This window comes from Babylonia areolata, chromosome 8 (assembly GCF_041734735.1).
Source record: "Babylonia areolata isolate BAREFJ2019XMU chromosome 8, ASM4173473v1, whole genome shotgun sequence".
NCBI classification, from domain to species: domain Eukaryota; kingdom Metazoa; phylum Mollusca; class Gastropoda; order Neogastropoda; family Buccinidae; genus Babylonia; species Babylonia areolata.
Genome location: NC_134883.1, coordinates 43,332,162 through 43,345,863, shown reverse-complemented (window position 1 = coordinate 43,345,863; position 13,702 = coordinate 43,332,162).

The window sequence follows — 13,702 nt, the reverse complement described above, 5'->3', positions numbered from 1 at the left end:
TATTTGCGTATACACATGAAGAGGGTTCAGGCACCAGCAGGTCGAGAAAGGAGAGGAGAGGGGAGGGGGGGGGGTAGGTGGGGGGGGCGGGTGCGCAACAGAGACAGAGAGGAAGGGTGGGGTGAGAGGGAGGAAGAAAGGAGACACTGAGACAGAGAGAGAGGTGAGGGAGGGCGAGGGAAAGGAGGAACCGGGAAGGAAAGAGAGAGACAGAGAGAGAAACAGAGAGAGAGAGAGAGAGAGATGGTTCAAGATGGTTCATTCATGTATAGACCTAGGGCCTTTATGAGAGAGACAGAGACAGAGAGAGACGGAGAGAAGGAGAGACCGACAGATGGATGCAGAAACAGGGAGATACAAAGACAAAGACAAGACTTATAGACAAAGGGTGAAAGAGGGGAGGGGAAGGAAGGAGAGGGGAGAGAGAGAGAGAGAGAGGGGGGGGGGGGAGGGGCAGTTAGGGGGAGGAAGAGGGGCGGAAGTGTAAGGGAAGGGGACTGGGGGAGGGGGACAGGGGGGCTGGGGGGGGTGGAGGTTAGATCAGCGATAACACGGTCTGTGTCAACAAACCAGACCCCCCCAGTGTTGTTGTGCGTGGATCTCATCCAGAATAATCAGCCTCCAACCAAACCTTCACGAATGTGACTGACGAGACGGATGTGGTGGACTGATCGCCCAGATTTAACATCCATTGCCATGAAAACCAAGAGTGAAAAAAAAAAAAATATATATATATACATATATACAAAACAAAACAAACAAAAAAACAGAAGAGAAAAAATGAAGTTAAGTTTATTATTGGATCACGTGGTTATTTTCGGTGGCGTTTCCGGCTGATGGATAAGATGTTTGGGGAATGGGAAAGACAGACCAGACAGAGATCCGCATCTGTTGGTGTATGTGGTAGGCGGGGGGTAGGGGGGGGGGGGGGCAGGGAGGGGAAAGAGAGAGAGGGGTGGGGGGGTGAAAGGGATACATGGAAAGGGAGCGAGGGAGAGACACACACACACACACACACACAGGCAGAGAGGAGGAGGGGGGAGGAGAGGGAGGAAGGAGAGACAGGCAGAGACAGACGGACAGACAGACAGAGACAAACAGACAGACAAACAGACAGACAGACAGACAGACACGAGGAAAGCAGGAAGACAAGGACCTGAGAGGGGGATGCAGTTCTGTATCCATTACGATTTGTTAGAGAAGGGACAGTGAGGAAAGGAGTGGAGAGACAGGACAGAAAAAAGAAGAAGGGGGGGGGGGGGGGGGCAGAGAGAGAGAGAGAGAGAGAGAGAGAGAGAGACAGACACACACACACACACACACACACACACACACAGTGAGACAGAGAATGAAAACGAACGAAACTGAGCGAGCGTGCGTGCGTGTGCGAGAGAAAGAGAGGGGGGGGGGGGAGACAGACAGACAGACAGACAGGCAGACAGAGAATTTCCACAGACATGCAAATCTTAATTAAGACAGGGAGTAAGAAGGAGACAGAGAGGTGTGTGTCTAGCGCGCCAGTCGTCTGATTGTTTTTCAAGCACCACGGTCTCCGACGTGGCCCATGTGTGTTATGTATTGATGAGAGCACTGCCATCACCAAGTGCCAGGCTTCCAGGTAACACCCGACCTCCTCCAACACTAATAGCTCCGAGCGGTGTGTGCACGGGCCAAGCTAAAGTGGTGCCACATCTTCATGTGTCTGTAAACTCTGCATTTTCTTCAGCGCAATAGCCGAGTGGTTAAGGTGTTCGACTTTCAATCTGAGGGTCCTGGGTTCGAATCTTGGGAACGGCGTCTGGTGGATAAAGGGTGGAGATTGTTCTTCCGATCTCCCAGGTCAACGTATATGCAGACCTGTTAGTGCCTGAACTCCCTTCCTGTGTATACGCACCCAGAAGATCAAAATTAATACGCACGTTTAAGATCATGTAATCCATGTCAGCGTTCGGTGTATGGCTGCCCACATGGCGGGGTAAAAAAGCAAACGGTCATACACGCAAATGTTGGATGTATGTATGAGTGTATGTGTGTGTGACTGAAACCTGATTGAATGACACAGGAAACGAATGATGAGCGCCCAAACGGCAGCCGTCAGTCGGCTTTACCCAGGTAGGCAGCCTGTTGTGCAAATGACTCCGTGTTTGTAAAGCGCTTAGAGCTTGGTCTCCGACCGAGGGTAGACGATACATCAGTTTCCATATCAAACTTTCTATCATATCTGAATACACGGATGGGGGAGGGGGCGTGGTATATAGATGTGCAAATGTGCAAAGTTTCTACATTTCTACAAAGTTATAGAATTAAACGTGTGGGAATTATTGTGTTTGTTCCAGTTCAGTGTTCCCATAGCTGTGTATTCTCGTGTTCCTACGATTTCAACAGCCTCTATAAGTATTCCCATGGTTCTGTGTTTCAACAGATCTATATTGCAATGGTTTTATGTTCACACAGCGCTATATTCCCATGGTTCTGTGTTTCAACAGATCTATATTGCAATGGTTTTATGTTCACACAGCGCTATATTCTCATGGTTCTAAGTTCCAGCAGCTCTGTATTTCCCATGGTTCTGTTTCAACAGTTCTACATTCCCGTGGTTCTGTTTCAACAGTTCTACATTCCCGTGGTTCTGTTTCAACAGTTCTACATTCCCATGGTTCTGTTTCAACACCTCCACATTCCCATGTTTCTGTTTCAACAGTTCTACATTCCCGTGGTTCTGTTTCAACAGTTCTACATTCCCATGTTTCTGTTTCAACAGTTCTACATTCCCGTGTTTCTGTTTCAACACCTCCACATTCCCGTGGTTCTGTTTCAACACCTCCACATTCCCGTGGTTCTGTTTCAACACCTCCACATTCCCGTGGTTCTGTTTCAACAGTTCTACATTCCCGTGGTTCTGTTTCAACACCTCCACATTCCCGTGGTTCTGTTTCAACAGTTCTACATTCCCATGGTTCTGTTTCAACACCTCCACATTCCCATGTTTCTGTTTCAACAGTTCTACATTCCCGTGGTTCTGTTTCAACACCTCCACATTCCCGTGGTTCTGTTTCAACAGTTCTACATTCCCGTGGTTCTGTTTCAACACCTCCACATTCCCGTGGTTCTGTTTCAACAGTTCTACATTCCCGTGGTTCTGTTTCAACAGTTCTACATTCCCATGTTTCTGTTTCAACAGTTCTACATTCCCGTGGTTCTGTTTCAACAGTTCTACATTCCCGTGGTTCTGTTTCAACACCTCCACATTCCCGTGGTTCTACTATGTTTCAACAGCTCCGAAATCACAATTGTATAAAGACTGTGCTCTAACTACACATTTCTATTGCACTCTATCCGTTCGTCTGTGGAACTGTGAGTGTGGACGCGGAAGGCTGTAGGAACAGACAGACGGGTCCTTAAAACACATCATCATTATCATCATCATCGTCATCATCACCAGTGCCATTTTACCGTCGCTATACCATCACTGTCACGCTCCCTGTTTTTCATCAAGTACAGCTGAAGTGACTTATTTTGTGTATAACAGTCTCATTCTCACCAGGGACACACGGACACACGGACACACACACGCGCGCGCCTAAAATCCACAATAATCTACTTTATGATTTCATTTACTAATCATTATCATGTAACGCAGAAGGTACACGCAAACTGTATCTAAGTAATGACGCCACGAACAAATACTCAAATATTCAACGTTACATGAATAAAATTTATTCAAAATAAACCGTCACGGGGGCGGCTGATCTTTTACAGTGTCACAACACAAGTTTCACCCCCAACAAAAAGCCCACACAACTCAACAGACACCATCAACAATGGTCAACTGAAAGGACCGACACCCTACGAAACGCCGATAAGAAAACGAATACGCACTGGAACATAATATACCGAACACGTTCCATCCCGTCGTTGCCCCTGCTCAACGAAACAACAAATTCGCCTTTCCCGCCGATCACCACTCTCCGCTACGACCATCTCCGTTATCTCCCCTGCCGATGACACCAGTCACAACCACCTTCTCTCCGTTTATCTCCCCTGCCGATGACACCAGTCACAACCACCTTCTCTCCATTTATCTCCCCTGCCGATGACATCACAACCACCTTCTTCAGCACAATTCCAATCTTCTTCCACTCCAGTCGATCAATTCGCAAACGATTTCCATCAACACAATAGAAAAATAGAAGAAGCACAATATTCGTCTCCGTAATTGTTGATATTCGCAACCAACGCTACCAGCCGTTCTAGAGCAGAAAGGTCCAGGTTAATTCTACCATTCCCGGATATCTGATCCCCCTTTGTGACGAAACAATCAACCGATCCAATTTCGGTTTTTCATTAAACAAACAAAATAGCGTATTTTGTGAAGCCAAATCAATGAATCCATTGCAAAAACGAACATATCATCAATATAACCACAAGAAACAAACCGTTCTACAGCACCTAGGACCAATTACTGGAAAGTAAGATACTATTGTCAGACATCATTTAACCTATTTTCAACTAAATCAATAATGATTAAAATTACCAACCATAAATTTTCATCCCGTCCACACCACAATACATGCTCGCTGCTAAAATATCAATATGTCATCTGTGATACCCATCGTCAACGTCGTTATTATTATCTCTTTTTTTTTCTTTTTTTGTTGTTGTTGCAGTTTTTAAATTGACCTGAACACAGACGTAATTATTTTGATTTGAAGCGCCTATTCTCGGTCAGAGACCAAGCTCGAAGCGCTTTACAAACTCGGTGTCATTTGCACCGACATAATCAGAAATAATACACACACCTTTGTACATACAAAATAAAATACAAAACTAAACAACAACAAAAATAAAAACACGACTGGGCAACTAACATGTCCTTGGCGCAACACAGTCCCCGGCATCCCCACGTGGTTCTGTTAAAACCTCCCCTCTATTTCAGTGCTTACCTGTAAAAACCTTAGCACCATAAAACTCTGAGCATGGCTGCCTATGAGGGGCGGGATAAAGACAGTCATATACATTATAAAAATAATATATAAAAAAACACCTCGAAATGCACGTGATGTTGTAACTTAGGAAGGTAGAAGCGGTAGTCAATAACTCCGATATTATCACTTTTAGTGTGAACATCTGTTTCACTCTCTGAACGTTGTTGGAAGCGTAAAATAACACAACGCTCTGTTATCAATGCAGTGTGTGTAACACAATTGTATTGGGGGTTGGGGTGGGGTGGGTGGAGTGTAAAACAACACACACGCCCCGTTATCTATGAAGTGTGTGTAACACAACTGTATTGGGGGTTGGGGTGGGGTGGGTGGAGTGTAAAACAACACACACGTCCCGTTATCTATGAAGTGTGTGTAACACAACTTTAGTGGGGGGTGGGGGGGCGCCCTAAAAATAAAATACTTTTGTTCCTGTCGCAACAGAGAATGAACGGACCAGATCCAATTACTGGACAAGAAGCACTAATTTTCAGCATCAGTTAATGCAACATCTATGTTCCTTCTCATTGTAGGGTATATCAAAACATGTTACCATCACAATAATGTATGTGACAAACCTATTCCAGGCACTACACGAGTTTGATAACTTTGTTCCTCTCACGTGTTTCTCCTATACCAAGAACATACAAACATACAAACATCGTTTTGCATTTTGAGCACAGTGTTTTCCATAAATTTCAAGTCACCGTACAATGTAAAAACATCATCTCTGATATCAAGCTTACATGTTGTTTTATATGTAAGGAAAGAATCCAGTTCGATAGGAAAACAAATAAAATTGCAAGCAGAAAAAAAAGGGGGTGGCGCTCTGTGTAGCGACTTTCTCTCCCTGTGGAGAGCAGCTCGAATTTCACACAATCTGTTGTGACAACAACAAAAAAAAGTTAAACAATATAATAAGTCACCAGACTGTACCAAACAGTTCAACAACTTTCAACCATTGAAGACTGCAAAGTAACAACCATGCACCAGTTTCAGCTACCACAGTGTTGATTTAGTCTTTTCCATCAGTGCTTAGAAGAAAACACATGAGAACACATTCACCGCTCCCCAACAAATCTTTGCTCAAGGAGAAAGAATTGTCAGTAACAAATATATACATACATTCGTATTTGACTGTTTCTGGATCTGTATGAGAGGGACCAACGAGCTGGGGAGTGTCGGGCCGGGCCGGGGGATCGGGCCTGGGGAGTATCGGGCCGGGGGAGTGTCGGGCCTGGGGAGTGTCGGGCCGGGGGAGTATCGGGCCTCGGGAGTATCGGGCCGGGGGAGTGTCAGGCCTCGGGAGTTTCGGGCCGGGGGAGTATCGGGCCTGGGGAGTTTCGGGCCGGGGGAGTATCGGGCCTGGGGAGTATCGGGCCGGGGGAGTATCGGGCCGGGGGAGTGTCAGGCCTGGAGAGTATCGGGCCTGGGGAGTATCAGGCCGGGGGAGTGTCAGGCCTGGGGAGTATCGGGCCGGGGGAGTATCGGGCCTGGGGAGTATCGGGCCGGGGGAGTATCGGGCCGGGGGAGTGTCAGGCCTGGGGAGTATCGGGCCGGGGGAGTATCGGGCCTGGGGAGTATCGGGCCGGGGGAGTATCGGGCCTGGGGAGTATCGGGCCTGGGGAGTATCGGGCCGGGGGAGTGTCAGGCCGGGGGAGTATCGGGCCGGGGGAGTATCGGGCCGGGGGAGTATCGGGCCGGGGGAGTATCGGGCTGACCCCCTGACAACCAGGTTTACAACACGCAGAATCAGTGCAGAATGCGTGATCCAGCTGGGGTACAAACACCAAGAACTTCACACATGGGGCGGACATCCAGGATCTACCCCTGGAGACTCCAGCCAAACCTCCCTCACCCACGGGCAGACAGCCTGGATCCCGTCCCCCAACTACTCTCCCCCCCCCCCCCCCCCCCCCCCGTCACCCCAAGACCCCCCGCACCCAACACCCTCCCTTTCTTTTACAACCTCCAACCGTGAACATCACCAGGACCCCCAACACCGAACAACTTGACTTTTAAGTGCTCTCGCCGAGAGGTCCTTAGTCTCTAGTATGTGGAGTGGTGACCTAGAGGTAACGCGTCCGCCTAGGAAGCCAGAGAATCTGAGCGCGCTTGTTCGAATCACGGCTCAAGCGCCGATATTTTCTTCCCCTCCACTTGACCTTGAGTGGTGGTCTGGACGCTAGTCATTCGGATGAGACGATAAACCGAGGTCCCGTGTGCAACATGCACTTAGCGCTCGTAAAAGAACCCACGACAACAAAAGGGTTCCTCCTTGCAAAATTCTGTAGAAAAATCCACTTCGATAGGAAAAACAAATAAAACTGCACGCAGGAAAAAATAACAAAAAAAATGGGTGGCGCTCCCTGGGGAGAGCAGCCCGAATTTCACACAGAGAAATCTGTTGTGATAAAAAGAAATACAAATAGTACAGTACATCCCGCTTCCAAAACCTTCAGGGAGTGCGAGGACTAACCCACACCGACACTGCAGCCCTTTGTTCTCTTCCTCTTCTTCGTTCGTGGGCTGCAACTTCCACATTCTCACTCGTATGTTGCCGAGTGGGCTTTTATGTGTATGACCGTTTTTACCCCGCCATGAAGGCAGCCACACTCCGTTTTGGGGAGTGTGCATGCTGGTTATGTTCTTGTTTCCATAACCCACCGAATGCCGACATGGATTACAGGATCTATAACGTGCGTATTTGATCTTCTGCGTGCATATACACATGAAGGGGGTTCAGGCACTAGCAGCTCTGCACATATGTTGACCTGGGAGATCGGAAAAATCTCCACCCTTTACCCACCAGACGCCGTTACCGAGATTCGAACCCGGGACCCTCAGATTGAAATCCATCGTTTTAACCACTCGACAACTGCGCCCGTCAGTGAAGCTTGAATCTGACCAACTGACTACTTGCCAGTTGAATTGCGGCCTCCACTGGGTCTACTGGGGAAAACATCAGCAAATCTCCAATGATTTATTACGGTAATTATAGCCAACGGCATTTACCGAGGAATGACACACCGCCGTGGGAGTTCCGTGGAAGGTACGACCAACAGACAGGTTTTCCACGCTCCGAACATCTCCATCTATGACTCAAACTAGGAAGCAACACTGCACTGGCTCTTAGTGCTGCAGCCTTGCGGGCTAGTTGGCCTTTGGGAACCATCCCAACGCCGACTGTCCAAAAACCTTCTTGGCCGAGAGAGTGGGGATGAAACTTGGGGCAAGACACTCTCCACTATAATCAAATACTAGCCCAGAGTCTGAAACAGCAGTTACCTCCTCGGCTGTTCTGGTGGTCATAGTCGGACACGACTATCATACATCTCCCATCCACTTTTCCCCCATGCCGACTGAATCAAAGTGTTCCGATGCGGTTTGCCAGGAACCGAATGTCCCGTGCATTCCTTTACACGCCTCCACTGACATTCCCAACTTTCAACAGCATAATCCAATTATGACAGCATAAACAACACAACAACATCAACAACAACTACTACTACTACTGCTGCTGCTGCTGCTGCTACTACTACCGCTAATAATAACAACCATAACAACTTTAAAACAAAACAACAATAATATCATTATTCATTACTACTAACTATAATAATAATGATGATGATGATGATGATGGTGGTGGTGATGATAATGATGATGACCACAACACACACACACACACACACACACACAGTACTTTCACGCCATCACACTCGTGCGCACAGTAACTCTTGATTCACAGTTGGGGATGAAAGATCAGACAAATACAGGTAACTAAAAAGCTAGAGACACCGCACACCACAAGGAAAGGGGGGAGAAGGAGGAGGTGGAGGGGGTAGGGGGGGGGGACTACTTTGTAAATAGTCTCTTACTTGACTGAAAACACCTGCCAACTGTCAAAACGGACAACAAAGAAAAAAATCATCTCCAGACACCTTTTCTGGTTTGAATAGAACGAGTTTAAAACTCTGATATCTCACACACACACACACTCACACTCACTCACTCACTCACTCACTCACTCTCTCTCTCTCTCCCTCCCTCTCTCTCTCTCTCTCTCTCTCTCTCTCTCTCTCTCTCTCTCTCTCCAGGGAATGCGGCAACCACTAAAAACAATTCCAAAACTAAACTACACTAAAATAAAGTAGAATAACTGAGAAAAAAAACAACATCAAGCCTGTTGATTAATAGGAACACCCCCTCCCTCACACCACTATCTGCCGATCCTACCGTCTCAAATACCGCCATCTTGCATTCTGATCCCAAAAGGATAATGTCTGCTTCCGGGGGCACTCTCGAAGCTGATCCGGTTTATCCTTTCATCATTAACTCATAGCAGCTTTCTGACTGCTGCAGGCTTGTCAAGTCTGCAATTTCTTTCTTATTTCTTTTTCACTGCTCTTTCCTGTATGATAGTCAGTCGTGTTCTACTATGACCAATAGAACAGCAGAGGAGGTAACTGCTGTCCCGACCATCCGGGCTAGATTTAAAAAAAAAATTTTAATTACAGTGGAGAGTGTCCTGCCTAAGTTACATCCCCACTCTCTCCACCAAGGTTTTAGGACAGTCGGCGTTGGGATGGTTCCCAAAGGCCGACTAGCCCCCAAGGCTACAGCACTAAGAGACAGTGCAGTTTTGCCTCCTTGTTTTTGAGAATCATCGTGCTTAACATTTGCCACAGGGGTGTGTCAAAACCACCACAGGACCAATTATTGTTGATTTTTATTAATGGCAAACTGGCGTTACTACTCGTGTAAGAGACATGGATATCTTGACAAAAATTGATTGTACGCATACTTATACGTCCGACCGTGCGTACGTACGCGCGTGCATGACTATCTCGTATGTGTGCTCGTTCGTGAATCTGTCTTCCGGTTTCAAGTCACAACTATCCTGCAGCACAACCCACTCCCAGAGAGGAGAGTGTAATACAACTTCCACTGCAGACTCCATTCTTTTTGCTTGAGAAAAAAAAACCAACAACTCAACCCATCCTGCACCTTTCTCAACACAAACTATGCCCACTGACATGCCACCAGTCACTACCAGCAGACAAGGAGTGTGGACTGCAAAGACCAAGAACGTTGACCACGTGCTTTTAAGCTAGCTATAAGCGGGAGCTACGAAAGACAAACGACTTGTGTGTGTGTGTGTGTGTGTGTGTGTGTGTGTGTGTGTGTGTGTGTGTGAGAGAGAGAGAGAGAGAGAGAGAGTGTGAGTGTGTGTGGGTGTGTGTGTGCCTCAGTATATATGTGTGTGCGTGCGTGCGTGCGTGCGTGCGTGTGTGTGTGTGTGTGCGTGCGTGCGAGTGTGTGTGTGTGTGTGTTTGTGCGCGCGCGCGCGCGCCAGTCAATAAAAACCGGCCGGAGCCAATGTACAGCTGTGAGGACGAAAATACTCCCTGCAATACCAGATTCGTATTGAGTGCAAAAGTGGCGTGCGGTGGGTTTTATGGCCTCTTCACCTTCCCGGGGAAAGAAAGAAAGAAAAACACCCTCCTCCTTTTGTTCCCACACGCCAGAGAGGCCCAAAGTCCACCGAGATACACATGTGTGTGCGTGTGCGTGTGTGTGTGTGAGTGTGTGTGAGTGATGCCAAGGCCCTCGTATTCTCGGCCGAAATGTGTGACAACCGCCGAGTGTGTAGAGTGCTTGACTTGTGTCTCACGGGGACTACGGGAGGTTTGTGGTTTAAACCCACTGAACGCCTGGTGGATCCTTCTTCTCCTTTTTCTCCGTTCGTGGGCTGTAACTCCCTCGTTTACTTGTATGTACACGAGTGGGGTTTTACATGTTTGACCGTTTTTACCCGGCCATGTGGGCAGCCATACTCCGTTTTCGGGGGTGTGCATCTGGGGTATGTTCTTGTTCCCATAAACCACCGAACGTTGACATGGATTACAGGATCTTTGACGTGTGTATTTGATCTTCTTGCGTATGCACATGAAGGGGGTTCAGGCACAAGTAGGTCTGCACATATGTTGACCTGGGAGATCGGAAAAATCTCCACCCTTTACCAACCAGGCGCCGTTACCGAGATTCGAACCCCTGACCCTCAGATTGAAAGTCCAACGCTTTAATCACTCGGCTATTGCGCCCGTCCCTGGGGGGGGGGGTGCATGTGTATATCTCAGTTGAGTTACGCAGGTGATGTATACAAATCTACAATCGCTCTTTCATTTCCTTCTTCTGTACATGCACGTAGAATACTCCATCTCACCCCACATCCTGAAACCCATGTGGATGTACAGTGGATTAAAGAAACGAATACACCCAACCCCACCAAATGCGGAGTATGGGTGCCTAAATGGCTGGATAGGGGGAAAAAAAGAAAGGTTACAAACATGTACGAAGCCCATTACAGGGGAGCATGTGATTTAGAGACTTGCATCCCATGAATGTTGAAGTTTTCTTGGCCATGAATTCCCTGTTGGTATCATGGCAATAATGTAGTAAAGAAAAAAAACAAAAAAACATGCGTCTTCGTGGAAACTATTTGCCAGCATCTTCCGTGAAGCTCAATCAGCTGGAACTCCGGTCAGTTTTAGTTAAGCAACAGTCTAGACAAAGTATATATATACAATAAAAATAAAAATAAAAAAACAAAAAACCAACAACATGCAACACTGGGCTGTTCATCCACCACCACGGAAACCACCTACCTGAAATATATATCAATGAAGCATGTCTGATATCTCGCAGCCTCATTATACGGAGAATGAACTTCCTCTTTCGCTTCGTCAGGTCTCCGCACTCACCTCTTTTCAAGTCTGGCCTTAAAACCCGCCTCTTCCCAAAATAGCCTCCCTTCCCTGTTTCTTCCTTGTCTACAGTTTTTCCAGTTTTGGTGGGTAAAGGGCGGAGATTTTTCCGGTCTTCCAGGTCAACATATATGCAGACCTGCTAGTGCCTGAATCACCTTCATATGTATACGCAAGCAAATCATCAAATACGCACGTTAAATATCATGTAATCCAGTCAGCGTTCGGTGGGTTATGGAAACAAGAATATTCCCAGTATGCACACCCCCGAAAGCTGAGTATGGCTGCCTTCAAGGCGGGGTAAAAACGGTCATACACGTAAAAGCCCACTCGTGTACATACAAGTGAACTGGGAGTTGCAGCCCATGAACGAAGGAGGAGTAGGAGAAAACTGAAACCGGTCACGCGAACAAAAAACTCGCACCAACCGAGTAACGCGAGCTGTGATACAAGCGACCGACGCCCAGACGAGTCAGACACGAAGTGATGCCCAGATTGCCAGCACGCACACTCAAACCATGATTCTGAGATGTCGCCCTCTCATTGGGAAGAAAGTTGCACGTGTTGATCGTTCGCCCAGAAAGGACAGTGACCTCGTTTGTACTTTCAGTCCTGTCTGCCGAGCATTGTTCTGCCAGTTATTACAACTTCGAGATGAACAGACCCCCGTATAGCACCGTGTCTGAATGCGGGGTCGTGTGTTGGGTGTGGGGGATGAAGGTGGAGGGGTGTATATTATGTTGTATGTGTTGTGCATGTGCGCCGGCGTGCGCTGAGTGTGCGTGTGTGTGTGTGTGTGTGTGTGTGTGTGTGTGTGTGTGTGTGTGTGTGTGTGTGTGTGTTTGTGCCTGCGTGTTTTTCAATCTCAAATTCCAGTCGTCCCTGTTTAAAAAAAATAAATAAATAAAAATAAAAAAAGCCCTTTCTAAACCACAGCGCATAAGATAGTGATTCCTATGACTTCTTCAACCTCTGATCTTTGAAGGCAGACATCTTCCCATCAGCATACAAAAAACGTGCTCCGTGATCGGAACATGGCAACTGTAAAAAAACAACAACAAAAAACAAACAAACAAAAAAAAAAACGGAGTACGGCACGCCAAAGTTACCAATTCAAACTCAGCAGCGCAGTATACCCCCCTCAGCCCTCAGTCCCTGGTTATAGACGGGTAATAACCATCAAAGAGGAAAAGGAATCTCAATGGTACTCGTCAAGCAGGCACAGCGGTATGTGCGGACCTGCTAGCAGCTGGTCTGAGGTGGAGGCTATAGTACAAATTATAAACGCTCAGTGCTGTTGAACCGTACCTCCGTTTCGTTTCCGCTCTTGCTGGAAAAGTCGTCTTAAAACAACTTCTTTATTCGTGGGCTGCACCTCCCACGTTCACTCGTATGTACACGGGTGGGCTTTTACGTGTATGACCGTTTTTACCTCGCCAATGTAGGGAGCCATACTCCGTTTTGGTGGGTGTGCATGCTGGGTATGAAATCTTAAGGCTGGAACTTTGTATATGTATATGTATGTATATATATATATATATATATATATATATATATATATATATATATATATATGTTTATGTGTATGTATATGTACTTCTTTTTATCACAACAGATTTATCTGTGTGAAATTCGGGCTGGTACACTACAGCGCCACCCATTTTTTTGCATTTTTTCCTGCCTGCAGTTTTATTTGTTTTTCCTATCGAAGTGGATTTTTCTACAGAATTTTGCCAGGAACAACCCTTTTGTTGCCGTGGGTTCTTTTATGTGTGCTAAGTGCATGCTGCACACGGGACCTCGGTTTTTCGTCTCATCCGAATGACTAGCGTCCAGACCACCACTCAAGGTCGAGTGGAGGGGGAGAAAATATCGGCGGTTGAGCCGTGATTCGAGCCAGCGCGCTCAGGTTCTCTCGCTTCCTATGCAGACGCGTTACCTCTAGGTATGTCA